The following is a 19,567-nucleotide window of genomic DNA, read 5'->3' on the forward strand; positions in this document are numbered from 1 at the left end:
GCGAGGTGCTTGCATCATCGTACATCAAGGTCAACGAATAATCGCATCCAAAAGTCATCATTATCGCCATCATCAGCCCCTCCGTCAACAAAGAGGACGGCGGCGACGGGTGCGAAGGCAGACGCGACGGACAGCTTTACCATCTGCCTGCCTGTGATAAATATCTACCTGCTCCGGTCAGATAAGTATCACTCTTTCGATACACTCTTTTGTCCGCCCAATTTGTTTTGATCGCTTTTGTCTATTGTATCCCCAGTCCACATTCGACCACGTGCTTTTTTTGACATCCATAACAGTGGTTCCCAAACTACTGTATACGGGTAAGGGTGTACAAACTGTAAATAACAGAACATTTTTTTTTTGTTTTTTTTTTTATTAGCTATTTTTTCTTTTTTTCAATACCGTTTTTTTTTTGCATTCTACAGGGTGCGCTAAAATAAACATAAGAATTGAATTCGTATATTATTAGTACAAGTTTTTTTTTTTTTTTTTGCTTTATTTTTTTTCTATATATTATTAACATTGATTGGTTTACAAACCAAACAGTTGTCGTCCTAAGGAAGAAAGTGCACTGTAAATACTTTAAGGTTTTTCTCTTCCTCTTTTGCACTTTTGAGTTATTTTCCATAAATTTGTTTCCACATGGACGATTCGATTGGAGGCGAAACGCCTCCCAATGATATCATTGCTCGTACGCGGTTTTATCAGCCATCTTCGCCTGGACCTTGGGTTGTCTATTTCCGGCGCAAATGCAAACCATTGAATATGCTTTCGATTTCTCGAGAGCTGACGCGTAAGTATCCTGGGACCGTTATTCACCAAGTGAAAGCATCCAAGCTGCGTGTTACCGCACCTAGCTACAAAGCAGCAAATGAAATTGCTCAACACGAAGCGTTTACTGTTGAATACGCGGTCTATGTGCCAGCACGAGAAGTGGAGGTGGAGGGGAAGATCCTCGACGAAATGCTGACATGTGAGGACATCAAGACCGGCTTTGGTCGATTCAAAAATAGGTCAATTCCTGATGTGGCTATCCTAGACTGTAAACGCTTATCTAAGGTTTCCATGGAAGGAAATAAAAAGGTGTACTCGCCTTCAGCGTTTTTTCGAGTGACTTTTCCAGGTTCCGTCCTCCCGGAATTTGTTGTAATTGATGGTGGTTTTTACCCAGTGCATCTTTTTAGGCCGAAGGTTTTTAATTGTACCAAATGCAAGCAGTTTGGTCACAGTGATAGCTTTTGCGACAACAAGCCCCGTTGTGACAAATGCAACCAAGCTCACTTGGAGGACTCTTGCACACAGGAAGCGGAAAAATGTAGCTACTGTGGCGGAGATCCACACGACTTGCAAGTTTGCCCGGCTTACAAAAGACGCATTCGAAATGAGAGTCGCTCTATCATAAAGCGCTCCAAACAGACATATGCGGAGATGGTGAAATCTTTTAAAACACCAGATTCCGTGTCTGAATCAGCTGTCCCAGTTGAAAATCCCTATCAGGAGTTGTCTTCCGATGATCAGGACGATGGCGAAACTGATGAGGGTGGATCTCTTTCGGAGGTACACGCACCTGGAAAAAGGAAGTCATCATCTTCCCCGGGATTGCGCCGAAAGGTCTTTTTAAAGTCTTCCCTCAAAAGTTTGCCTAATGATAAAGGAGACGGGGTAAACTTAAAAACTCCGAAGAATCAGGTTCCTCTAGCTTCAGCTCCATGTTGTAGCAAGAACCTGTCACCCCCGTCTCCGCCTGTTAAATACACTTCAAAGAGAAATAATCGACAAGGTAGCAAGAAAAAAGCTACCAAAGTTCCTCGCAGTTCAAGCAAGCCTCCTAGACCCAAGCGAGGACTGTTTACTTTTAGGGTTCTCGTGGATCGCTTATATAATGCCCTCAGCCTTCCAGAAACATTAAGAGGCATTATTGATATGTTTATACCTACAGTAGAAGAATATTTTCGGAATCTGACACAATCATGGCCCCTCCTTGCTGCGATCATATCTTTCGATGGATAATTCATCAAGTGAGGTACAAGATATGATCACTGTGCTACAGTGGAACTGTCATAGTCTAAAACCTAAATTAGACCTGTTTAAGTTTTTGATTCACAACTCTGATTGTGATATTTTTGCCCTTTGTGAAACATGGCTTTCTTCTGAAGATGAACTCAACTTCCACGATTTTAACATTATACGCCAGGATAGAGATGACCATTATGGGGGAGTTCTTTTGGGGATCAAAAAGACTTACTCATTTTATAGAATTCCAATCGCGACTCATCCTGGCGTAGAAATCGTCGCTTGCCAAATAAACGTAAAGGGTAAAGAACTTTGCGTAGCTTCCGTTTACATTCCTCCAAGAATTTCAATTAACCGCCGTCATCTTTGGAATGCGGTTTCTGCACTATCACATCCAGTTTTAATCCTGGGTGATATGAACGCGCATGGTACAGGGTGGGGCGAACCATATGACGATAATAGAGCGGCCATTTTCTATGATTTGTGCGACGATTTCAATTTGAACATTTTAAATACAGGTGAAGTGACACGTATTGCATCTGACGGCAAAGAAAGTCGTCTCGACCTATCACTGGGGTCAAGCTCACTATCATTCGATTGCTTGTGGAAGGTTATCGAGGATCCTCATGGTAGTGATCACTTACCCATTATAACCACCATAAAGTATAATAGTGAAAGGTCAGACCAACCAATTCAGATTCCTTTTGACCTCACAAGGAATATCGATTGGCAAAAGTATGCAGAAGCGGTATCTTTTGGCATCGAATCATTCAATCCCCTCCCACCTTTGGATGAGTATCGATTCCTGTCTGAACTGATATATAAGAGTGCATTAGAATCACAAAAACGACGTGTTCCAAGTGCAACCTTCAAAAGAAGACCAGCCACACTAGGTTGGGATGATGATTGCACCCAGTTGTATCTTAAAAAATCTGATGCTTTCAAAACTTTTCGTAGGCACGGTACCTCAGATCTTTATCAAGAGTACGCAAAGCTCGAAAGACAGCTGAGAAACCTGCTGAAAGCGAAGAAACGTAGTTATTGGCGACACTTCATTGAGGGTCTCTCAAGAGAAACTTCAATGACAACGCTTTGGAGAGTGGCTCGCAACATGCGAAACCGCTCTTCTTCTAATGAGAGTGACGAATACTCCAACCGTTGGATATTCAGCTTTGCGAAAAAGGTCTGCCCAGACTCAGTCCCAGCACAACCGATTTCTTGGGAAACATCCCCAAGAGACGGTTCTCTGGACAGACCCTTCACTATGCTGGAACTTTCTATGGCTCTTCTTTCATCAAACAATTCCGCTCCGGGACGCGATATGATCAAGTTCAATCTTCTAAAGAATCTCCCAGATATCGCGAAAAGACGATTACTGGACCTGTTCAACTCATTCATGGAGAACAACATCGTTCCGCATGAATGGAGACAGGTCAAAGTAATAGCTATTCAAAAGCCTGGTAAACCAGCGTCTGATCATAATTCATACCGCCCAATTGCTATGTTATCATGTTTAAGGAAATTGTTGGAAAAAATGATCCTATCACGACTCGATCATTGGGTCGAATCGAATAACTTGCTTTCGAATACACAGTTCGGGTTTCGCAAGGGCAAAGGAACAAACGATTGTCTAGCGTTGCTTTCAACAGATATTCAACTGGCCTTTGCGGAAAAGGAGCAACTGGCTTCAGTTTTCTTGGATATTAAGGGCGCCTTTGATTCAGTTTCCATAGGAATATTGTCAGAAAAACTGCACAATAGTGGACTTCCAGGAATTTTAAATAATTTCTTGTATAATTTGTTGTCAGAAAAACATATGAGCTTCAATCTCGGACAACTGACAACTTCCAGAATAAGTTACATGGGCCTACCCCAAGGCTCATGTTTAAGTCCCTTGCTTTATAATTTTTACGTGAAAGACATTGATAGTTGCTTGGAAGGACAATGCACGCTAAGACAACTTGCAGATGATGCTGTGGTTTCTCTAAAAGGCCCACATGCAGAAATGTTGCAAAGACCATTGCAAAATTCTCTAAATAATCTGTCAATCTGGGCAAGAGATTTAGGGATCGAGTTTGCTCCGCAAAAAACTCAATTGGTTGTGTTTTCTAGAAAGCGGAACCCAGCCCAACTGAAACTCAATCTCTTGGGAATAGAAATCGACCAGTCTTTGACTTCGAAATACCTTGGGGTCTGGTTTGATTCAAAAGGCACTTGGGGTACCCAAATCAAGTATTTGGTGCAAAAATGTCAACAAAGGATCAATTTTCTACGCACAATTACCGGAACATGGTGGGGTGCTCACCCGGAAGACCTCATAAAACTTTACAAAACGACTATTCTCTCTGTTATTGAGTATGGCTCTTTCTGCTTCCACTCCGCAGCAAACTGCCACCTAATAAAGTTGGAACGAATTCAATACCGTTGTTTGCGTATTGCTCTCGGCTGTATGCACTCAACGCATAATGCGAGCCTTGAGGTCCTGGCAGGGGTGAAACCTCTCCAGAACCGATTCTGGGAGCTCTCGCTAAGGTTACTTATCAAGTGTGGAGTGAGCAACACACTTGTCATTGAAAATTTCGAAGAAATGCTCAGTCTGAACACTCAATCAAAATTCATGAGAATCTATCTGTTCTACATGTCATCTGATATAAGCCTACCAAGTTATAATCCTCCCCGTGTTCACTTCACTAATGACAATTCCTCTGTTAAATACGATCTGTCCATGAAACAAGCTATTCATGGAATACCAGATCAACTTCGATGTATATCTATTCCTCGCATTTTTAACGAAAAGTACCAAAATGTCAATTCCTGTAAGAGATTCTTCACTGATGGGTCTCGCATAAATGGATCCACTGGTTTCGGTGTTTTCAATGAAAATTTCACCGCCTTCCGCAAACTTCAGGAACCTTGTTCGGTTTATGTTGCTGAGCTGGCAGCAATCAACTTCGCTTTGGGGATGATTTCCAACATGCCCGTAGACCATTTCTTCATCTTCTCGGATAGCCTTAGTTCGATTGAGGCACTCCGGTCGATGAAACCTGTAAAACATTCATCTTACTTTCTTACAAAAATAAGGGAGCAGATGGATGCACTGGTCGAAAGATCATACAAGATTACCTTTGTATGGGTCCCCTCACATTGCTCAATTTATGGCAATGAGAAGGCGGACTCTCTCGCAAAGGTGGGCGCACAGGAAGGTGAGATCTATGATAGAAGAATTTCACATGATGAATTTTTCCATTTTGTTCGCCAGAGTTCTCTTCAAAGTTGGCAAAATGATTGGCGAGATGGCCAGCTGGGACGGTGGTTGCATTCCATTATTCCTAATGTTTCTTTGCGAGTGTGGTGGTATGGTCTGGATGTAAGTCGCAATTTCATTCGCGTGATGTCAAGACTTATGTCCAACCATTACTCGCTAGACGCGCATTTACACAGGATTAACCTCGCGTTGAGCAATGTTTGTACTAAGTGCGGTTCCGGTTATGATGACATCGACCACGTAGTTTGGCAATGCCCGGATAATGACGCCTCCAGAGCGCTACTTTTGGATACCCTTGAGGCCCGAGGTAGACAACCCTTTGTTCTTGTGAGAGATGTGTTGGGGACCCGCGATGTCACATACATGGGATGTATTTTCGACTTTCTTCGCTCTGCTGGTATAAAAGTTTAATTTGCTTGTGTTTTCTTCTCCAGTTTTTTTTTCTCTGTTTTGTCCTCTTTGTGTTACCAAGCTGCTCCTGGCCATCCGGAAAACCAAGTCCCACAACAAGTTGGTACCAACACCACAAGGCACCGAATACGCTAGCAAGATGCGATTCACCCCCGGATGAGCAGCAGTGAAACCTTTGGCCCAATCCTTACCCTGTCCATCCCTCAAAATGTGACCTTCTAACCTCGAGCTGCCACGAGTACCCTGGCTTCCACCCATTACTAACAGATATCATTAAAAAGTTATTACTCTGTATAATGTATACTATTAAGTACAAAGAAAGATCCTCGGCTCCGTAAAGCGTTATACGCGATTGAGCCCCAAATAAACGAACTAGTTAAAAAAAAAATGTCTGAAAGATGGCATGAAATGTGTCTGAAAGATGACACTAGATATGTCTGAAAGATGGCATGAAATGTGTCTGAAAGATGACACTAGATATGTCTGAAAGATGGCATGAGATGTGTCTGAAAGATGACACTAGATATGTCTGCAAGATGGCACGAAATGTGTCTGAAAAATGAAACTAGATATGTCTGGAAGATGACATGAGATGTGTCTGAAAGATGACACTAAATATGTCTGAAAGATGGCATGAAATGTGTCTGAAAGAAGACAATGGATGTCTGAAAGATGGCATGAAATGTGTCTGAAAGATGACACTAGATATGTCTGAAAGATAGCATGAAATGTGTCTAAAAGATGACACTAGATATGTCTGAAAGATGGCATGAGATGTATCTGAAAGATGACACTAGATGTCTGAAAGATGACATAAGTTGTGTCTGAAAGATGCCACTAGATATGTCTGAAAGATGGCATGAAATGTGTCTGAAAGATGACACTAGATATGTCTGAAAGATGGCATGAAATGTTTCTGATGACACTAGATATGTCTGAAAGATGGGATGGCATGAAATCTGTCTGAAAGATGACACTAGATATGTCTGAAAGATGGCATGAAATGTGTCTGAAAGATGACGCTAGATATGTCTGAAAGATGGGATGGCATGAAATGTGTCTGAAAGATGACACTAGATATGTCTGAAAGATGGCATGAAATGTGTCTAAAAGATGACACTAGATATGTATGAAAGATGGCATGAAATGTGTCTGAAAGATGACGCTAGATATGTCTGAAAGATGGCATGAAATGTGTCTGAAAAATGACACTAGATATGTCTGAAAAATGGCATGAAATGTGTCTGAAAGATGACGCTAGATATGTCTGAAAGATGGCATAAGATGTGTCTGAAAGATGACATGAGATGTGTCTGAAAGATGACGCTAGATATGTCTGAAAGATGGCATGAGATGTGTCTGAAATATGACATGAGATGTGTCTGAAAAATGGCACTAGATATGTCTGAAAGACGGCACGATATGTGTCTAATAGATGACGCTAAATATATTTGAAGGATGGCATGAAATGTATCTGAAAGATGACACCAAATATGTCTGAAAGATGGCATGAGATGTGTCTGAAAGATAACACTGGATGTCTGAAAGATAACATGAGTTGTGTCTGAAAGATGACACTAGATATGTCTGAAAGATGGCATGAAATGTGTCTGAAAGATGACGCTAAATATGTCTGAAAGATGGCATGAAATGTGTCTGAAAAAATGACACCTGATATGTCTGAAAGATGGCATGAGATGTGTCTGAAAGATGACGGTAGACATGTCTGAAAGATGGCATGAAATGTGTCTGAAAAATGACACTAGATATGTCTGAAAGATGGCATGAAAGGTGTCTGTAAAATGACACTAGATATGTCTGAAAGATGGCATGAATTGTGTCTGAAATATGACACTAGATATGTATGTGAGATGGCATGAAATGTATCTGTAAGATGACGCTAGATATGTCTGAAAGATGGCATGTAATGTGTCTGAAAAACGACACTAGATTATTCTGAAAGATGGCATGAAATGTGTCTGAAAGATGACACTAGAGTTGTATGTAAGATGGCATGAAATGTGTCTGAAAGATGACGCTAGATATGTCTGGAAGATGGCATGAAATGTGTCTGAAAAATGACACTAGATTATTCTGAAAGATGGCATGAAATGTGTCTGAAAGATGACACTAGATATCTCTGAAAGATGGCATGAAATGTGGCTGAAAGATGACGCTAGATATGTCTGTCTGAAAGATGGCATGAAATGTGTCTGTAAAATGACACAAGATATGTCTGAAAGATGGCATGAAATGTGTCTGAAAGATGATACTTGAAAGATGACTTGAAAAATTATACTGAAAGATGACTTGAAATGTGTCTGGAAGATGACACTGAAATCTCAGAATGGGATAAGCTTATCTGAATGGATTAACTTAATTAAATTTACTAAATAAAAGAAAATCGGGTTAAGTACGGTTCCTTTGAATTCCACTAAGAATTTGCATCCTTTGACAGATACGTATTTCGACCTCAACTGTAAGGTCGTCTTCAGTGTCTTGTACTTGACTCGACTCTGTACTGTTTGAATAGATAATTTTTTAACTTGGATTAGGTGAATCCTCAAGCGGATTTTTGGAGCTCTGATCAAGGATGCACAAATGTGTCGATCGCGGTTGAAGCGCATCGGGCGATCATAGTAACAACGATAGGCTTTTGTCGTCAAGCATCATGACATCATAAGCATTATAACAAACCACGCTCCGCGATAAATGAATTGCTCGGCATGTGCGGCCGCAATGCGATCGTTATCATGAAGTCGAAATTTTCGCGAAATCATTCGCTTGTTGAGCTTTCTCATTGCACTTACTTCAAAATTTGACTTTGAATATATTGTTTCTAATCGTGAATTTGGTTTATAGGCTCATAAATGTTATGAATCGTGATGCATAAAAATTACCGCGACCTTTAACATGATCCGTTGACGATAAAGCGTACATCAGATGTTTTGATTGTCTGTGATCTTGTGTACATGCACGGGACGATGGTCTCGGTATCATACTACTGATGCAATGTATGAATGTTTCGTGAGTATGTATTCAATGGAGCCTAACGTTAACAAAGTTAAAATATTTCTGTTTGATCAATGATATATTAGCATGCATTTGCGCATGAAGAAACTAAGAGAAAATTTCTGACTTTAACAAAATATAATAAAAAATAATGAGTTGATCATTTTGAAAATTTGATATGCGAGCGCTTTGATGTATGTCAATTATATGTAAAAAAAAAATCAACTAATTTATGTTGAATAGCTATAAAAAAAAAGTTATTTCATATAAACATCGTAATATTTATGCCTTAATGGGTTTTTAAAACACACGCAAAACTATAAAATCAACCTTTTGTGTAGTGGGATATATGTTTAGACTGTGCAGTCTTGGGTGATAACGGTATGTATGTCATTGTCTTTACTCATATCTCTTCTCGTGTCCTTTCTTTCGAGTTTTCAAAAACACTAAGTATATTCCAACGAACACAATAATGTTTAATTTTATATTGTTCTTTTTAAAGCTAATAATTACCTTTTTTATTCACAGGATTATTTTGTTTCTTTACATTTAGGTTAAATCGGTTAATCTAGCATTAGGAGTCACAGAAGATATTGAAAATACTATTCTACAAGTACAATGCTATGTTATGTTAAAGAATAAACCAAATAATTTCAAAATTTCAAAATATTGCAATGAACAGCAAAATGATTATAAGATCTAAAGGTATCAACATAGAGTAGGGGAGTAGGAGGATGTAGGAAGAATAATTGCATTGAAAATAATAAATAGTTAAATTGTTATGAATTTCATTAGAACATTCATATCAGTGTAAATGTAGAGAAGACGAAATAATTGGATTCTGCAATATACCAACATCCGAGCTGTCGGCGGCGTCGTCGGCGCGGCGCGTGAGCATTCGGATGAAATCTGAGCAAGGGAGAGAGATCAGCGACGGGAGAATGAAAAGGATAGCAACAAAAGGAGGCTTGTGAATGGGATGAGTGGGCATTGAGAGTCAGTTTGGAAACGAAGTTTGCGGTTGAATGATGTGATAGTGTTATGGTGGTAAAAAATGAACGTTTGCGGAATAAAAGAAAAAATGTGAGAATTATTTACAATTGTGTTTAACTTATTCGCCGAATCCTACACCATGGTAGGTATGGAAGTTATTCGCTATTACCGCGGACCTGCCAGCACGGTCATCTTTCAGTCCAGCTTCTGCGTGAACTGCTCGATCGACCAACGTGGAGGCGCATAGCAGCTACAGAAAAAGACACCGTTTACCTTGGCGACCACGAAGCTCTTGTGCAAGATGTTTTTAAGGAAGGTGTTAGCGTATAAGCAGTCAGTGGATGCGGGGAGTGCGGTACACTGCGGGGGGATGGAGATGGCAGCCGGCCAGTTTGTGTATGCTGCAGAACGCTACAGAAGCGTTGCTGCGCCGCATCGGCTACAACATTCTCAACACGGATAACCAATGTTGACATAATTCCATGGCACTCATAAAATGAGTAATATTCCCCCAGGTTTAAAATTTCCTCGTGCCCTCGCATTTTTGTGAATTATGAATACAATGGTGATTTATTAACCAAAAGAGATTGGTATGTCAAAAATATTGCAAAATATTAGCGTAAGTGGGTGTACGAGCTAATTTTCAATATGTGTTAGTAGTAAACACTCGATGAGTGTCATGGAGTTTGTTCGATTTTAGTGCTGGGAAAGTTAAGCGTGAATGGTTTCTGTGGGGTTGCTATGTTGCTAGGGCTGGAAGTTTTTGTTTGTTATCTCACAAGTGAAAAAAGTTAAACACAAACTTGCCAGCTGCCGTTAGGTTTTCCAATATGGCGGATGGTGCAATCTGACATATTGGATTACCTTCCTTTTACTTACCTTGCTCTTGTGAGCGAGAGCGAATTATTTTTTTTAAACTTATTATGTGGCTTAGTTGGTTAATGCACGGATCTGGCAAATAACGAGAATTCGATGTTTTTTCACAAATCCATTTCTCTATTTGTCAATTGATAACTATCTGTGCATTCTAGTTACAAGTTTTCAGTATGCTTCAAACATACCAGCATTATATGCCCGTAAATGGTTTCAAATATATCAACTTCTATGCGTTGTTTAAAGCATATGTAAGCAGAACCGATTTCCTTCATTATTAAAACATTCACTCACTCAGGTGCCTCTCATGGGCAACAATTTAATTATAAAAACAAACACCCGCTGTGAGGCTCGGTTCGAAATTCTTCACCATGCTCATGGACACAACTCAATCAAAAACAGTCGAAATTTAGCGCGTCATCAGTGAAGTCAATCCCATGGGCTTGGTACAGCCTTTGGACAGACAAACCCGCGCCAGGAACGCTCCCCAGAGTGTTAGGATAATTCAATAAATAATTTATGCAATAAATTTTCACTTAAATCAGATCAAGTACAACTTTTAGCACCCTTCGAACACGCACATGACATTACTGTTGGCAAGACCCAGTCGAGGGGGAAGAACAACATTTCCCTGGTGACTTTCTGACACACGCAACGCAACATCATCATCGCTCATTGTACCATGGTGGTCGTGGTAGTCCACCCCTCCCACAGCTGTATCTCCTTGCTCCTGTGGCATAGGCCGAACGCCACCTTCAGAATCGAAGGGTTCACTTCCATCGTGGGATTGTGGCGAGGACGCGACTACAACGCAACGGTTGAAGGGAGTGGTGTGTCTTTGGACGAATCTTCCCTGCCGAAAATCACTGCACATCCGTCGAAAATCAGCGAAACCCACACGAAGGGCTCTGTCAGCTGAGGGTACCGTTGCTTTGGGTAACATTGATTGCTTCTTTGAACTGAAGGTTCTTCTACCGTTTGGACATGTGTACCTATTTTGGGCACTGTTTATCTGGCCAAACTTAGTTCGGTAATATCATTATTAGAAATCCTTTGTACAGGATACCACTGGGAAGAAAAAATAGCCCTGTGAATACTATTTGAGCTTGAGCTTGAGCTTGATTGACCGCCCGTGGATGCTACTCCAGTATCGCCAGACCAGCTACACTCACACAAGGACCAATGAGATAACTGCCGGGGACTAGCAGGCATCTTCAGTGTGTGAGCGTTGGTGATCTTCTATTTTTAGGCGACAATGGCGCCTGCCACGTCAGGTTGCAGGTCAATTGAGTTGTCCAAAAAATGTCTCACGAAACCTAATGCAAGCCTATCCATATACGTGAGAATAAAAGGTGTTTACAAAGTTCTTACAGTTAGGTTAACACGGGAAATCTGAACACAAACCACTACCACACAGGAATTTGGATAGGTCAATGTGGGGAAGGGGTAAGGAAGTGATGATTGCAATCGTTTGTATCCACATCTGGCCGAATATACCTCTGCGCCAGCACAAATTCATGCGGATGTTGGAGTGTTGGTGGGAATTGGTTGGCAGAAGGTTCACACATTGGTGTGTGGATACCAGGGTAAGGTGATAGAATTGTGTGTTTTTATTATTTTGAAATGTGCGGCATAGTTCGCTTGATTGCATAACTTGTAGGCGTTTTTTCTAATAGGATTGTGACACTGTGCTGTGAAAGTTTGGAAGGAAGGGAAACGGCTTTTTCAACCCGTTTCTGTTCTAGCGACGGCTATGAACATGTGAATATACATGAGTTGTATATGTAGAGAGCAGAGAGAAAGTATATAGAAAGATACAAAGTAGGAGGAAAGGGACGGGCCAGGGATTGAACCCAGGACCTTCTGCATATAAATCAGAAGCAGTAGCCACTGGACCATCAAGCCCGTCATAGCCCTGTGAATACTATTTCCATACAAAAAGTGTCTTTATACTTATTTTTTTATTCTTCAATCACTTAACCTAATTAACAGCTCTATTGTCCACTAGGGCACTGCATGAGCGATTCCAATTGGAAGCTGTACATATACAGCGCCTAAATGTATTCTATTTCAATTGTACTATATCGAACTGGTTGCCGTTGCGCTGCTTTCACCGTTTACCCTATCATGGTAGAATTATGAGCACGAGGATGTTGATGTGTGGCTGTTGGTTGTTCCTGTTTCCAGTCCGATTGGGGGTCCATTATGAGGTGTCGTTCGCCGATGTCCAAGTATCCGGGTTCATTTGAGCCATGGGCACAGAAGAAGGTCAGTGTCAGCTGCTCTTAGGGGGAAAGAGCAACTGACGAAAGCGCCGGGGCTGGGGTCGAACCCATGACCATCTGCTTATGAAGCAAACGTGTAGCCACGGGCCCCGGCATTTATATCTATTTGAATTTGAAAAGTCTATGTAAACGTTTGCATGGATGATGATTGATTTTATTAGCCAAAATTCTAGTTACAGGGGGTAGCCAAAATGTTTAGGATAAGCAACTTTTTTTTTCTCTCAAAAAAAAGTTCAACATGCTATAACTTTTCATAGAGTGCATCAAAAAATCTCAAATTACGACTGTTTGTCAACCTATTATATGTGCATCATTGGTGCAAATTTGGGCTCGATTGATTAATCTTTCGCAAAGTTAGATTCGTTCGGGTAAAACACTATTATTTAGACAACTCATTTTTGAACTGTCATATCTCGGAAATCAGTGAACCGAATTGAATGAAATTTTGAACGTACATTAACAATATATTAATGCTTTATAAATTATAAACACATAGGTACTTTTTGAACGCCGAAAAAAATTATCATGGATTGACACTTTTTGTTTTTTTTTACGAAAAAAAGTAAAATTTTACATCAATGTCAATAAATTTTCGTGTTGATATCCAAAGATTATCCATTTCTGTTCTCAAGATATCTCTAATCAGATATATTAGAACCTATTTAGATCAAAGAAATAACATATTTAGTAATTTTTGTGTAGTATTTTAAATTTGACTTAGTTTCCTCTATATGAGTAAAAATTTCAACCCGGTATAATTCGCCGTGAGAAAATATTACATTTTGTTGTATTAAGTATTAATATAGTGTTGATAAACGTTAAAATTTCATTCAATTCGGTTCACAAGTTTCCGAGATATGCCAGTTCAAAAATTAGTTGTCTAAATATTAGTGTTTTACCCGAACGCGTTCTAACTTCGCGAAAAATTAACCATACGAGCCAAATTTGTACCAATGATGCACATATAATAGGTAGACAAACGGACAAAATTTGAGATTTTTAGATGCACTTTTATGAAAAGTTACAGCATGTTCAAATATAAGACGGGCTTGGTGGTCTAGTGGCTACCGCTTCTGATTCGTATGCAGAAGGTCATGGGTTCAATCCCTGGCTCGTCCCTTTCATCCTACTTTGTATCTTTCTGTCCACTTTCTCTCTCTCTCTCTCTCACTCTCTCTCTTCTCTACATATACAACTCATGTATATTCATATGTTCAAAGCCATCGCAAGAACCAAAAACGAATTGAAATAAAAGTCGTTCCCCTCCCTTCCAATTTCCACTCACAGCACAGCGTACAGAGGATGGCCAGAATATTTGGGATAGGCAACTTTTTTTCTCCCACAAAAAAAATCAACATGCTGTAACTTTTCATAGATTGCATAAAAAAATCTCAAATTTTGACTGTTTGTCAACCTATTATATGTGTATCATTGGTACAAATTTGGGCTCGATTGATTAATTTTTCGCGAAGTTGGAATCGTTTGGGTAAAACACTATTATTTAGACAACTAATTTTTGAACTTTCATATCTCGGAAACCAGAGAACCGAATTGAATGAATTTTATAACGTTTATCAACAATATATTGATACTTAATACGACGTTATAAAATGTAATATTTTCTCACGGCGAATTAAGTTATACCGGATTGAATTTTTTACCCATATAGAGGAAAATAAGTCAAATTTACAATACCACACAAAAATTACTTAATGTGTTCTTCCTTCAATCTGAATAGGCTCTAATATATCTAATTAGAGATAAGTTGAGAACAGAAGTGGAAAATCTTTGGATATCAACACTAAAATTTATTGACATTGATGAAAAAAATTACATTTTTTCGAGAAAAATCCAAAAAGTGTCAATCCATGATAATTTTTTCAACGTTTAAAAAGTACCTATGTTTTAATAGTTTGTGAAGCATTTACATATTGTTAGTGTACGTTCAAAATTTCATTCAATTCGGTTTACTAGTTTCCGAGATATGACACCTCAAAAATGAGTTGTTTGAAAAATAGTGTATTACCCGAACGGTTCTAACTTTGCGAAATATTAATCAATCGAGCCCAAATTTGTACCAATGATGCACACATAATAGGTTGACAAACAGTCAAAATTTGAGATTTTTTGATGCGCTCTATGAAAAGTTATAGCTTGTTGAACTTTTTTGTGAGAGAAAAAAAAAGTTTCCTATCCCAAACATTTTGGCCACCCCCTGTATTTAACACCTACAAGTTATGCAACCAAAGCGTGCTGTGCCGCTTGACCTTATTCACCTTATTCACCACACAATCCATCACCTTACGAATACTATAAATAACCCCCTACCCATGGATCGCATACCCGATCCAACGGTGACTCCCAGATCTCCCATCCTTTCCGTCTAACAAATACCCCAGTCCGTGCTGGTTGTGGGGATGCAAAGGTGATCTCGGTCTTTAGTAGCAACAACTAGCACACTCATTCCTTCCCCTTCCTAACTGACTATAAGGACGTGGCCGGCGCCACTATTGATCCAAAATGTATGAGCTGCCTAAATTGCGCTTTGAGAATAAGTGGAGTGAGCCCTTATTCATTTGGATCTCAGTGCAATTGGTACCAGCTTAGATCAATCACGGAGGAGCAACCATTGACATGTATAGTCAGATTTGATCGTTTTTTTTTATTTTTTTTGATCGAGTTACAGCATGTTCATATATAAAATCCATGTGTCGAAAAGATTTCTAGAAAAACATTAAATGATATCCATATCATGGATATATTAGTTAACATACAGGTCTTATGCAGGAATTCATTTATGAAAATGTTCAGCAATTCCCCCGGAGAGTTCTGCATGTATTTCTCCTAGAATTTTCACCAGGCTGTAATTCGTTCAGAAAATCTTGTAGGGATATTTTTTCCTGGAACACCGGTCTTCCACTGAGGGTTTCTCATGAGTTCCCTTCAATTTTTCTTCTAAGGATTCCTTCAGGTATTTCTCCCGGTATTCTTTTAGGAACTCCTCCAGAATTCTTTAAGGAATTTCACCTGGGATTCCTTCAGAAATTTCTCCTGGAATTCCTTCCAAGATCTTCCCAAGGATTTGCCCTGGGGCATTTTATTGAATTCTCCGGGAGTTTTAAAGTTTTTTCGCTATTTTTAACGGGATTCCTTTCTTAGATTTCCCCCGGGATTCTTTCCGTGATTCTTTCTATCATTGATCGTTCTCGGGTTTCTCCAGTGATTCCTTTAGGGATTTCTCCTAGTTTTTGTTTTTTTTTTTTGAGAATCCGTTGTGATTTCCCCCCGAGATTCTTTAATTAATTTCAATTATTTTTTTAATTGAATCTTTCGGGATTATTTTCTGCATTCCATTAGGGATGATTCCTTTTATCGATTCCTCCCAGGATTCATTTAGGAATTATTTTTTACCAAATATTCCCTAGGCTGCATTAGATAGTCCACCAGGTTTCATCCTGAGTTTTCTCCCGGGATCTTTCAAGGTATTGCTCCCGGGCTTTCCTTCAAGGATTCATCCCGGGATTTCTTCATTATTTTTTCAAAGATTCCTTAATAGATTCCCTTGAGATTCATTTAGGTATCATTTCAAAGTTTCTTCTCGTTTGGATTTCTCGTGGGATTTCTTCCAGCTGTTGTCAGACATTCTTCCCGAGATCCACTGCGGATTTTTTCCTGGATAATTTGAGGGACTCCTTCAGAGGTTTCTTCCAGGATTCATTCAATAATTTGTCATAACATTCATTTGAGGATTAGACATTTTTTCTTAGTTTCCGTCCTCTTCCAGAGATCCCCAATGGATTTCTTAATTGATTGATCCCGAGATTTGTTTATGGATTTTTTTCAGCATTTTCCCAGAATTCTTTCAGTTCATTAATTTTTCTTATAATTCGCTTGAGGATTTCTCTCGGGATTTGTTTAGAAATTTCTCCTGCGTTTTCATCAGGGATTCCTCCTTAAATTTCATAGGGCCGATTTCTTCACCCTGGCTCAAGCGTTAAACCAGGTTTAACTATATGGGTAAGCTTGGCTTACCGGTTAAGCCGAGGTGAAGAAATCGACCCTTAAGGATTCCTCGAGGGACTTCTTAATTGATTTAACCCGAGATTCGTTTATGGGTTTCTTTCGATATTTTCCAAGAAATTCTTTGTGCGATTTCCTACGAGATTCCTTCAAAGAATTCTTCCAGGATTCAGTCAGGTTACTACTCCGAGATTTCTTCAGGGATATTTCCCGTCTTTCAATCTTCTTAAGAATCCTTCATTATTTCCTACCGGGATTGTTTTTTTTATTTAACATTTAACTTTTATTTATTTGTCAACAGGTAAAAATACAGACCCAAATAACACAAGGATTTTTTAAGGACTTCTTCTGGAATACCTACCGGGATTCCTCAGCTTATTTTTCCCGAGGCTGCATCAGGGACCATCATCAGGAATTCCTCAACAATTCCTCCCGGATTTAGTCTCAGATTTTTTTACGAATGTCTCTCGAGATTCCTTCCTTAATGTTTCTTCTAGAATATCTTTTCGCGATTCATTCAGGAGTTCTACCAGGATTCCTGAAATTCGTTTTGGCATATCTTCCGGAATTGCTTGTAAAATTCCTTCATTGGTTCCTCCCTGGATTTCTTCTGGCACTCTTTCAGGTATTCTTTCCAAAATTTATTTAGCTATTCCTATGGGGATGCCTTCTGCACCTTTTCATGTAGCTCTCCAAAAATTTCTCCCGAGAACCAATTATTGTTTTTTTTTCTCTTTGGAATTCATTCCGAAGAGGTTCCTCACCAGATTCTTTAATTATTCCATCAGGGATCCTATTAGAGATTTCTCCTAGGCTTCTTTCAGAGATGTATCCTGGGCTTTCTCCAGCAACAACTTTTGGAATTTCTTCAGGAATTCCTTCTGGGACCCTATCAGGGATATCTCCCAGGGTTCCTACATTTTTTCTTGGGATTCTTCCAGGGATTTCTTTAATGATGCTTTGTGGGATTTCTCCTTGGATTCATTCAAGGGTTCCTTCAGAATTCTTACAAAGATCTCTCCCAGGATTCATCCAGGGATTCCTCCAAGACAATGAAAATGATCGCTTTTAAGTTTCTTCCAAGGGATACTCCCAGAATTTTTAAGGACTTCTTCCTGAGTTTCTGCCGGATTTCTCTTGGGTTTCTTTCCGAAATTCCTACAGGGATGCTTTCTAGGTTCCCTTCATTAAGTCTTCCTGGCATTCATCTTTTGATTCTTTTCAGGTTTTTTTTAGGGATTTCTCCCTAGATTCTTTCAGTATTGAAAATCGAGAAAAAAAAATTGGAAAATCCTGGGAAAATCTCTAAAGGAATCGGGGAAAAATGACGATGTGAAATACAAAAGCAATACAGAAGAAATTCCTAAGGAACCACTAAAAGTATTATTGGAGGGTAGAGATGAACCAGTCGAGGGCAGAAAGTCTTTCTAGTAAAAATAAAAAAAAAGCTTGTGGAGGAACTCCAGAATTGATTTTAGGGAGAATACCTGGATATTCTAGAAAGTTCTAAAAAATAAACTTGAAAGAAATTCCATTGGCAGAAACAAGTTCCTGAAGGAATGCAGTAATGAAATCTTCTGTAATAAAACTTGGAAGGATTGCAAGAACCAACTTCGGAAGGTATCCAGGGAACAACACCCTTAAGTTTGTGAGCTAGGAGCTCAACTCGTTAGGGCTCTTTCAAGTTTTATGCATCCTAAGATCCGACCTTCCAAAAAAAAAACAAGCCGTTTAAAATTCACCCCTAATCACGGTACCAACGAGCCGTTTGCAGGATATTCCGCCACGCTAGGATTACTTCAAGTAGGGGGAGGGATTGTTCTAATTTATTATTCAATTATCGTCATCATCAGGAACCGACGACGGCGGCCACCACTGACTGGCTGGCTGACTGCCACGCTGCCGTTGTTGTCGTTACCAGCGCGTCCCCGTACACAGTTTTGCAGAGCTCGTATATATTTGCTAGGGTGCTGTTGGCGGCGGTTGTGGCCAATATGAAACGAAAATAAAATTTAAGATGATTGCTTCAATATGGTGTGTGTTTTCTAAATTCAATTACCGTTACGCTGCTTTCCGACTCTGGTGGCGGTGCTTCAGGCGGACACGGATTATTTGACTTAATAAACAATCATTTACTGGCGTGATTTCAAGAACGAGCCGCTACTGGTCGTTTCATTTAGAACGTATATCCGAGGTCAGCAGTTTCGGCCACAGCACTTCAATCCGAGACTGCTCGTAACCAAAAAGTAATCCCAGTTGACTTGAAAGCCTCCATCAGAAACCCCCCTCTTGATACTAGTACGACCCATCTGGTTAAGCGTAGGGTAACGAAAATTACTCTCGCAATCGCTCCGGTAAGTAGCGCATGAATCAATTTCTTCTTATCATTTGAATACACACACCGTTCCGAGCCAGAAACGATATGAAAGACAACTTCCATCTTGTGTGTCCCAATAATGCTCGCAGATGCTGATGGCGGCATAGAGAGCGTAACGAGAAACAGATAAGCTGGATTAGAGCCATCATCCTTCATTGGAGGTGAATGATGAGTTTCGTTCTAAGTCCTGCTCGGTGCGGTAAGGATGCGTCTGCTGGTAGCTCCATCATGTGTGTATGTATGTCCATATGCATGAGGACGGGTACGGGTTCATCTCAATTTCGTCTCCTATCATCACCGGATCCTCTTCACCTCCTT

The sequence above is a fragment of the Aedes albopictus genome, chromosome 2, assembly GCF_035046485.1.
Source record: "Aedes albopictus strain Foshan chromosome 2, AalbF5, whole genome shotgun sequence".
Lineage (NCBI taxonomy): Eukaryota > Metazoa > Arthropoda > Insecta > Diptera > Culicidae > Aedes > Aedes albopictus.